This window comes from Ceratotherium simum, chromosome 13, assembly GCF_057802395.1.
Source record: "Ceratotherium simum simum isolate JZ-2026a chromosome 13, ASM5780239v1, whole genome shotgun sequence".
Lineage (NCBI taxonomy): Eukaryota > Metazoa > Chordata > Mammalia > Perissodactyla > Rhinocerotidae > Ceratotherium > Ceratotherium simum.
This window is the reverse complement of record NC_141912.1, coordinates 6,477,842-6,488,530: the sequence shown is the minus strand read 5'-3', so window position 1 is coordinate 6,488,530 and position 10,689 is coordinate 6,477,842. Positions and strand designations below refer to the sequence as shown.

Sequence of the window (10,689 nt, the reverse complement as noted above, 5' to 3'; positions counted from 1 at the left end):
GATGCCCCTACAGCATGGCTTGATGAGGAGTGTGTAGGTCCACACCTGGGATCTGAACCCATGAACCCTGGGCCACTGAAGCAGAGCACGTGAACTTAACCACTGTGCCACTGGGCCAGCCCCTTACAGTTCTTTTTATTTCTGTAAAATTGGTAGTAATGCCCCCATTGTCATTTCTGGTTTTAATAATTTGAGTCTTCTCTCTTTTTGTCTTAGTCAATCTAGGTAAAGTTTTGTCAAATTTGTTGATCTCTTCAAAGAACCAACTTGTGATTTCATTGAGTCTCTCTATTATTTATCTACTCTCTATTTTATTTATCTCCACCCTAATCTTTAGTATTTCATTCTTTCTGCTACCTTTGGGTTTAATTTGCTCTTCTTTTTCTAGTTCCTTAAAGTGTACAGTTAGGTTATTGATTTGAGATCTTTCTTTCTTTCTTTTTTTATTTTTATTTATTTATTTTTTTTGTGAAGAAGATCAGCCGTGTGCTAACATCTGCCAATCCTCCTCTTTTTTTGCTGAGGAAGACTGGTCCTGGGCTAACATGCGTGCCCATCTTCCTCCACTTTATATGGGACACCACCACAGCATAGCCTGCAAAGTGGTGCGTTGGTGCGTGCCTGTGATCCAAACCAGTGAACGCATGCACTCAACCTCTTGCGCAACCGGGCCGGACCGGAGATCTTTCTTTTTTCAAATGTGGCTGTTTGTAGCTATAAATGTCCTGCTTAGTACTATTTTTGCTGCATCTCATAGGTTTTGGTATGTTGTATTTTTGTTTTCATTCATCTCAAGGTATTTTCTAGTTTCCCTTGTGATTTCTTTTTTGACACATTGGTTTAAGAGTGTGTTGTTTGACTTCCAAATATTTATGAATTTTCCAGTTTTCCTTCTGTTACTGAGTTGCAGTTTCATCCCATTGTGGTCATGAAAGATACTTTTATGGGTACATAAAATCAATACACAAAAACCTGTTGCATTTCTATGCACTAATAATGAACTATAAGAAAGAGAAATTAAGAAAAGAGCTCCATTTACAATTGCATCACAAAGAATAAAATACCTAGGATATAAAGGAATAAATTTAATCAAGGAGGTGAAAGACCTGTATATTGAAAACTACGAAATATAAATGAGAGAAACTGAAGAAGAAACAAATAAATGCAAAAATATTCTGTGCTCATGGATTGGAAGAATTAATATTGTTAAAATGTCCGTACTACCCAAAGCAATGTACAGATTCAATGTAATTGCTATCAAGATTCCAATGGCATTCTTCACAGAAATAGAACAAACAGTCCAAAAATTTGTATGGAGCCATAAAAGACCCCGAATAACTAAAGCAATTGTGAGAAAGAAGAACAAAGCTGGAGGCATTATGCTCCCTGATTTCAAACTATAGTACAAAGCTCTCGTTATTAAAATAATGTGGTATTGGCATATAAACAGACATGTAGATCACTAGAACAGAATAGAGAGCCCAGAAATATACCGACGCATATATGATCAATTAATTTATGACAAAGGAGCCAAGAATATACAATGGAGAGAGGAGAGTCTCTTTAACAAACGGTGTTGGAAAAATTGGATAGCCACATGAAAAGAGTGAAACTGGACCACTATCTTAAATCATACACAAAAATTAACTCAAAATGGATTAAAGATTTGAACACAAAACCTGAAATCATAAACTTCTAGAAGAAAGCATAGGTGGTAAGCTCCTTGACATTGGTCTAAGCAATGAGTTTTTGAATCTGACATCAAAAGCAAAAGTAACAAAAGCAAAAATAAACAAGTGGGACTACATCAAACTGAAAAGTTTCTGTACAGCAAGGGAAACCATCAACAAAATGAAAAGATGACCTATGGAATGGGAGAAAATACTTGCAAATCGTATATCTGATAAGGGGCTAACATCCAAAAGATATAAAGAACTCATACAACTCAATAGCAAAAAAATACAAACAATCTGATTAAAAAACGGGCAGTAGATCTGAATAGACATTTTTCCAAAGAAGACATATAGATGGCCAACAGGTACATTAAAAGATTCTCTACATCATTAATCATCAGGGAAATGCAAATCAAAACCACAATGAGGAGCCTCCACTCTTGTGATGTTTCAGCCAGGTTCCGAGATGGGTTTGGGGAAGTGAAAGTCGCCGGGGGTCCAGCCCGGCCTAGCTCACGACCTGGATCCTGCGGTCCTGACACAGATTCCTCAACCCTAGCCCCATGGCTGCACTGAGCCCACTGCTCCTGGCCATGCTGCTGTGGGTCCCTGTAGGGACACTGACCTGATACAGAGACTTGGGGCAGCCTATGAACAAGCATCTAGAAGCTGTCGGCCCAGAGCAGACTCTGGGTGCAGAGTGGGTGCGATGTGGTGCAGAGGGGCCTGCGGCACAAGTACATGAATGAGGACTTGGGGCTGGCATGATGGTGCTGGGTCCATCAATAGCCAGTGGAAGCTGCGGGCCACAGCCTGCCGCCGCTGTACTGGAGCAACACCAGCCAACTTGCCTTCCTACCCTACAATGACCAGCCACCCAAATCCAGCAGGGCTCAGGACTCTTCCAGTTGGGGGCACTCAAAGGATGTGCTGCTCCTGGACCAAGAAGGGGGCTTCGAGGTGGTCCACAGCGTTCTGCGCTTCCCTGCACCTGCCACCTCTGCTGCATACAGCTGGCCTCCTACTGCCCAAATTGACTGGCAGACCCTGCTCTGTGTGTCTTTTCCTTTCACTCAGTTCCAGAATATTGGCAGACAGCTGACCTCCACCTACCCTCGATGTATTGCCATAAGCTAGAAGAGGCCTTTGCCCAGAAATTCCCTGACCTAGAGGAAGTGGTCAAGGGCCACCACGTTAGCCATCAGACCTGGAACAGCAGTGTAACACTCACATCAAAGGCAGGAGCCAACTTCTAGAGCTTTGCCAAATTTGGAACCTTTGGAGATGACCTGTACTCTCGCTGGTTGGCAGAAGCCCTTGGCAGCAGCCTGCAGGTCCAGTTCTGGCAAAACTCTCCTGGCATCTTCCCTTCCAACTGCTCTGGGGGGTGCTGGACGTGATATAGACAGCCTTCCCTGGGCCAGCTGTGCCAACCCTCAGTGCTACAGAAGACTACCCCAAGTGGTGTGTAGCCCCAGAATGGCCCTAGAACTGTGTGGGTGACACGAACTGGAACCTCAGAGAGGAGCACTGGGGTGGGGGCACACTGTGTGCCAAGCTGCTGCCCCTCTGAAAGGCCTTCCAGCCTCTGGTGAAGGCCTGAGAGCCCTGTGGGGAGGAGAGCAGGGCCTTCTCTCCAGGAAGCCCAGCAGAGCATATAAGAGCTAAGGCTCAGGAGCCAGTTTGGACTTCAGTTTAGACAATTTCTAACTGTGTGACCTTAATTATGTGCCTTAACCTCTCTGTGACTCAGTCGACTCATCTGCAAAATGGGAATCATAACACCTGAGTCAGGATTGTTGAGGAATAAAAGGAAATTGGTGGGAAATAAAACGCAATGAAATATCACCTCATATCTGTTAGAATGGCTATTATCAAAAAGACTAGAAATAATAACTGTTGGCAAGAACGTGGAAAACATAGAACCCTGTGCACTATTGGTCAGAAGGCAAAATGGTGCAGCCACTATGGAAAACAGTATAGAAGTTCCTTAAAAAACTAAAAGTAGAACTACCACGTGATCCAGCAATTCCGCTTCTGGGTATTTATCCAAAGAAAATGAAAACACTAATTCAAAAAGATATATGCATTCCCATGTACATTTTAGCATTATTTACAAATAGACAAGATATGGAAACAACCTAAATGTCCATTGATGAATGAATGGATAAAGAAATTGTGGCATATATCTATCTATCTATCTATCTATATATATATATATATGCGCGCACACCCATAATGTGTCTACCATATATATATATATATATATATATATATATGGTAGAATATTATGCAGCCATAAAAAAGAAGGAAATTTTGTCTTTTGTGACAATGTGGATGGACCTTGAGGACATTATGCTAAGTGAAATAAGTCAGACAGAGAAAGACAAATACTGTATGATTTCTCTATGTGGAATCTATCTATCTATCTATCTGTCTATCTATCATCTATCTATCTATAAACCAAGCTCATTGAAACAGAGAACAAATTGGTGGTTGCCAGAGGTAGGGGGTGGGGAATGGGAGAAACGGATGAATTGTTTTTTTTTTTTCAGTTTAAATAAATTGATTAATTAAAAAGATACTTTATATAATTTCAATGTTTTTAAACTTATTAGGACTTATTTTGTGGCCTAACATATGGCCTATTATGGAGACTATCCCCTGTACATTTGAGAAGAGTGTGTATCTTGCATTGTTGGGTAGAGTGTTCTGTATATATGTGTTGGGTCTAACTGGTTTACAGTGTTGTTTAAGTCCTCTGTTTCATTTTTGATCTTCTGTTTGGTTGTTCAATCCACCATTGAAAGTGGGGTATTGCATGTATCAAATCATCACATGGTACACTTTAAACTTATATAATGTTTTATGTCAATTATATCTCAAAAAAAAGAAAGTGGGGTATTGAAGTCTCTACTTATTATCGCAAAACTATCTCTTTCTCCATTCAATTCTATCAATTTTTGCTTCACATTTTAGGATTGTGTTGTATGCATAGGTATGCATATGTTTTTTGATTGTGTAGCTTCATGGTGATTTGAATCTTTTATCCTTATATAATGTCCTTTATTGTTTGTAAACTTTTTTTTTTTTTTTTGGTGAGGAAGATTGGCTGTGAGCTAACATCTGTTGCCAATCTGCCTCTTTTTGCTTGAGGAAGATTGTCCCTGAGCTAACATCTGTGCCGGTCTTCCTCTATTTTTTGTATGTGGGATGCCGCCACAGCATGGCTTGACAAGCAATGCATAGGTCCACGCCTGGGATCCGAACCTGTGAACCCCGGGCCACTGAAGCGGAGTGCATGAACTTAACCACTACGCAACCGGGCTGGCCCTCTTGTAAACTTTTTTGACCTAAAGTGTAAGTTTTCTGACAATAGTATAGAGACTCCAGCTCTGTTTTGGTTACTATTTGCATGTAATATCTTTTTCCATCCTTTTACTTGCAATATGTGTCTTTATATCTAAAGTGAGTGTCTTGCAGACATTATCTAGATGGATCATGTTTTTTATACAATCTGCCCCTTTCTACCTTTGAACGGAAGAGTTTAATCTATTTGCATTTAAAGTAATTACTGATAAGAAAGGATTCATTTCTGTCATTTAGCTATTTGTTCTATCTTACATGCTTTTTATTCCTCACGTCCTTCATTACTTCCATTTTGTTGGTATTTACTTGATTTTATGTAGTGTACCATTTGATTCCCTTCTTTACTTTTCTGTATATTTTTAAGTTAATTTCCTAGTGGTTACCTCGGGGACTACAATTAATATCTTAAACTTATAACAACAATATCAACTCAATAATATCAACTCAGTTTCAATAGTATACAAACACTCTGCTTCTATACATCTCTGTCCCTCTCCTTCTAGATTGTTATTATCATGGATACGTCTTTAAACATTGTGTGCCCTTTAACATAGATTCATAATTATTATTTTATGCATTTAAATTTTAAATCTATAGAAAAAAAGAAGAGTTACGAACCAGAAGTACAATAACACTGGATTTTATATTTACCTATGTAGTTTCCTTTACCAAGTTCCTTTATTTTTTCTTACAACTCTGAGTTACTGTCCAGAGTCCTTTCCTATCAGGCTGAGGACTCCCGGTAGCATTTCTTATAGGGAAGATTACTGGTGATATGCTCCCTCAGCTTTTGTTTTTTTGGAAATGTCTTAATTTTTCCCTTATTCTTGAAGGATAGTTTTGCCAGATATAGAGCTCTTGTTTGACCGTTTTTTTTTCTTTCAGGGCTTTAAATATGTAATCCCACTGTCTTCTGGCCTCCAGGGTTTGTGATGAGAAATCAGCTGTTTAGCTTATTGAGGATCTCTTGTACATGATGAGTTGCTTCTCTCTTGCTGCTTTCAAAATTCTCCCTTTGTCTTTAGGTGTCAAAAATTTGGTTATGTGTCTCAGTGTGGATCTCTTTGAGCTTCCTGTTTTTTATTTCATTGAGCTTCTTGGGTATATGTTTTTCACATCTTTCACCACATTTGGGAAGTTTTTGGCCATTATTTCTGCAGATATTTTTTCTGCCTCTTTCTTTCTCTGTTCTCCTTCTGGCATTCTTATGATGCAGATACAGTCATGTGCCACATAATATTTCAGTCAATGAAGGACCACATATATGACAGTGGTCCCATAGTATTAGTACCATATAGCCTAGGTCTGTAGTAGGCTATACCATCTAGGTTTGTGTAAGCACACTCTATGACATTCACACAATGACAAAATTTCCTCATGACATGTTTCTCAGGATGTATCCCTGTCATTAAGTGACACGACTGGATTGGTAGGCTTGATGCTGTACAACAAGTCCCTCAGGTTCTTTTTATTTTTCACTCTTTTTTCTTTTTGCTCCTTATTCCTGATAATTTCAATTATCTTATCTTCAAGTTTGCTGAGGTTTTCTGCTACTTGCTCAAATATGCTGTTGAACCCTTCTAATGAATTTTTCATTTTAGATATTGTGCTTTCAGCTCCACAATTTCTATTATTGGTTCTGTTTTATAATTTCTGTCTCGTTATTGATATTCTCATTTCATTCACACACCATTTTTTGAAAATTTTCTTTAGCTTTGTCCATGAGTTTTTTTCTTTTTAGCCCACTGAGCATATTTTAGATAACCAATTTATCATCTTTTATTAGTAATTCCAATACCTGGGCTTTCTCAATAATGGTTTCTGTCAAATTCTTTTCTTCTTGTGAATGGGCTATACTTTTTGGTTTCTATTTATCACTTGTAATTCTGTTGTTGTTGATGAGAACTGAAAGTTCTAAGTTTTATAATGTGGTAATTCTGGAAATTTGGTTTTCTGACACCCTAAGGATTATTGATTTCTGCTTGTTGAGGGCTGGTGCTATCTGTGAGTTTTCTAATCTATTTTTTGCAAAGTGTATATTCTTTATTGTATGTGGTCACTGATATTTCTGTTCCATTATCTCTGCTGTTAGCTAGTGACCTAACAAAAATTTTCTTAAATATCCGGCTCTGAAAAGATAAAAGAAAATAAAAGGGCCCTGGATCTTCAAATCTTCTGACAGACTTCATCAGGAATTGCTGCTGCAATTGAGACAGCTGGAACCAAGGCGAGCATCTCTCCCAGTCCCTGTGGACATGCCCTCAGGAACAGAGCAGCTATCCCCACAGCCATGGTGGGACTGATGAATGGAGAATGGTGGCCGGTTCATGCATCCCACTCTCTTATCTTAGAATAGCAGCCTTCATCTAGTACTCCTCTAGTTGTTATAAGTGTCCAATCAGGTCCCAGTGTTCTGAAATACTTGATTCCAAATGGTTTTTCCAGTTCAATGGTTGCTTTGTTGGAGGGAGCAACTTCTAGATCTTCCTACTCTACTATTCTGCATGATGTCACTTGTATGAATGTATTTTGAAATTCATGTGGGTAGTATCATCTATCTATTTATCTAAAATTTCATTTCTTACTTTTTCTTCAACCATCATGTTTTAAAAAATTTTGGTAAAATACACATAACATGAAATTTACCATTTTAACCATTTTTAAGTGTACAAGTCAATGGCACTAAGTGTATTCACACTGTTGTGCTACTATTACCACCATCCATTCACAGAACTCTTTTCATCTTGCAAAATAGAAACTCTGTACCCATTAAATAGTGACTTCCCATTCCACCCTCCCCCACAGATCCTGGCATCAACCATTCTACTTTCTGTCTCTGTGAATGTGACTACTCTAATACCTCACATAAGTGGAATCATACAGTGTTTGTCCTTAATGACTGACATTTCACTTAGCATAATATCCTCCCAGTTCATCCATGTGTCAGAATTTCCTTCTTTTTTTTAAGACAATAATATTCCATTGTATGAATATATCACATTTTGTTTATCCTTTATCCATTGATGGACATTTGGGTTACTTTTAGCTATTGTGAATAATGTTGCCATGAACATGGGTGCATAAATATCTGTTTGAGTCCCTGCTTTCAACTCTTTTCAGTATATACCCAGAAGTGGAATTGCTGGATCATATGGTAATTCTATGTTTAATTTTTTGAGGAATCACCATTCTGTTTCCCATAGCAGCTGCATCATTTTACATTCCTACCAATGGTGCACAAGGACTCCAATTTCTCCTCATCCTCACTAACACCTGCTATTTTCTGTTTTGTTTTGTTTTTTATAGTAGCTATGCTAATAAGTGTGCCATCATGTTTTTCAGAGCCATACCTGTTTCTTCCAACTGCCACATTACACTCCATGAACGTGGCTCCACATCATTTTACCTATATTCTCTCCCAGGGTGGACACCTAGGATGCATGCAGCTCCTCACTGTCATAAAGCTGTAGGAACATCTTCGCTCATGTCCTTTTGTGAATCTGCATAAATCTAGTTTTGACATATATGCCCAGGAATGGAATTGCTGGATCTTAGTGTATTAGAATATGTGTATTCTTAATTTGACTAAGTAATCTAAGTAAAACCAGATTGCTCTCTGGCAGGGCTACAGTGGTTTACACTCCTACCAACAATGTATGAAGATTCTCTATCTCAACAATCTTTTACCAAAGCTTAGCATTATACAGCTTTCTATCTTACATACTCATATGTATGGACTTAATTTGTGTTTTTTTGATTTCTAATTGTTTTCAGCATTTCTTCCTGTGATTATTAGCTTTGTGAATTTTCTATATTGAAAATTCCCTGTTCATATCTTTTTCCCGTTTAAATTTTGAGTTGCTGTAGGTTTTTATTTGGCCTGTCAGGATTAGCTTTGACATTCTGGATATGTCACTTTTGTTTAGACATTTCATATTCTTCTACTCTGTCATGCATTTAGTAAGTTTGTCAAGGTGTGTTTCATTAAACAGAAGTTCTTAATTTTGATATAATCAAATTAAACAATTTTTTGCCTATGCATTGTTATTTTATTTTAATTAGCCTTTCTCTGCTGTTAGATCACAAAGCTGTTTCTTCTACAATTTCTTCTATGACCTCCTTTTATTACATTTCCTGTTTAAGTTTTCAATCCATCTTGCATCCAACTTTATGTGTAGTGTTGGTAGGAAAAGATTCAGTGTTATTTTTCTCCTTATAAGGAGAAAAATATTTTTTCCATATATTTTCTCCACATAATTTTCCCTACATTAGCTATGAATCAAGTTGTCCTTTCTCCATTAATTTGTAATGCCCTCTTCATCAAATATTTTGTTCCCATATACACACGGGTCTACTTTTGCACTCTCCATTGTATTTCATTGCTCTATTTATCTGTTTGTTTTTTCAACAATAACACAGTTTTTAAAGTCATGATGACGTTTTATAATTTAAATCATATGAAATTGCTAATATTCAATCATTTTGACCTACAAGAATGCAATTTCATGTGGTTCCACCTAACAGTATATCTTAATATTTGATGGGGCAAGTTTCCTAAGCTCCTCTCTTTGCTCTTTTTTTTAAAAAAGTTGATTTGTATGTTTATACACATGTATTCTGCTCTACAAATTCCATATTAAGTTTAATGAATTTATTTTTAAAATCCAACTAGTGTTTTGATTGAGTTTCATTGAATTTTAGATCAATATAGGGAAAATCAATACTTTTGTAATATCAAGGCAGCTCATTTAAGAGCATGGAATGTCTTCATTTATTCAAATAATTTTTTAATGTTCTTTATTAAAGCTTTAAATTTTTCTCCACAGAACTCTCATGCATTCCTGATTTAGTTAGTTTGTAGATCCTTTATAATATTTGTTATTTTGAAAAGTACCATTTAAAATTTTATTTTGTCAGTCTCTGTTGGAATGGAGAAATTCTATTGATTTTTCTAGATTAATCTTCTATCCAGATATCTTGCTGAACTCTCTTATTATTGCTAATCATTTCCTATAAGAAGTTTGTTGATTCTATTAGTTTTTCTATATAGATGGTAATATTATCTATAAATAATGACAGTTTTATCTCTTTTTTTCAAATCCTTAAAACTATTTCCTTTTCTTTCCCTGTAACATTAACCAATACTATGTTGAAATACTGTGGTAATAGGGAATCCTAGTTTGTTCTTAGTCTTAGAGGGAAAATTTATTTTTCTCTATGCTTGCAACTTTTGACATTTGGAATTCTCTTTGTACATCTAACCCTCTCAAAATGACCTCAGAACATTCAACCAGCTGCCTGGCCCAGATCTCTTGTCTTCAGTCTTTAAAAATAACGTGGAGTTATTGTCTCAGCTCAAACTAGGGAGAAGTGTAAATGGTTTTTACACTATATATCTCCCTGATCCCTATGCTAGTCAAAGCTGCATCTCTTTTTTATTTCTGCATACAGTAGTCCCCCCTTATCTGCAGGGGATCCAAGACTCCCAGTGGACGCCTGAAACTGTGGATAGTACTGAACCCTGTATATACTATGCTTTTTCCTGTACATATACACCTATGATAAAGTTTAACTTATAAATTAGGCACAGTACGAGATTAACAATAACTAATAATACAATAGAACAGTTATAACAATATACTACAAT

The 10,689-nt window shown here is 37.1% G+C and overlaps 1 pseudogene; it reads left to right on the top strand.

Moving 5' to 3' along the window:
• Positions 1 to 2,236: 2,236 nt before the first annotated feature.
• LOC101406805 (deoxyribonuclease-2-alpha pseudogene) lies at positions 2,237 to 3,372 on the top strand (annotated as a pseudogene).
• The last annotated feature ends 7,317 nt before the right edge of the window (positions 3,373 to 10,689 follow it).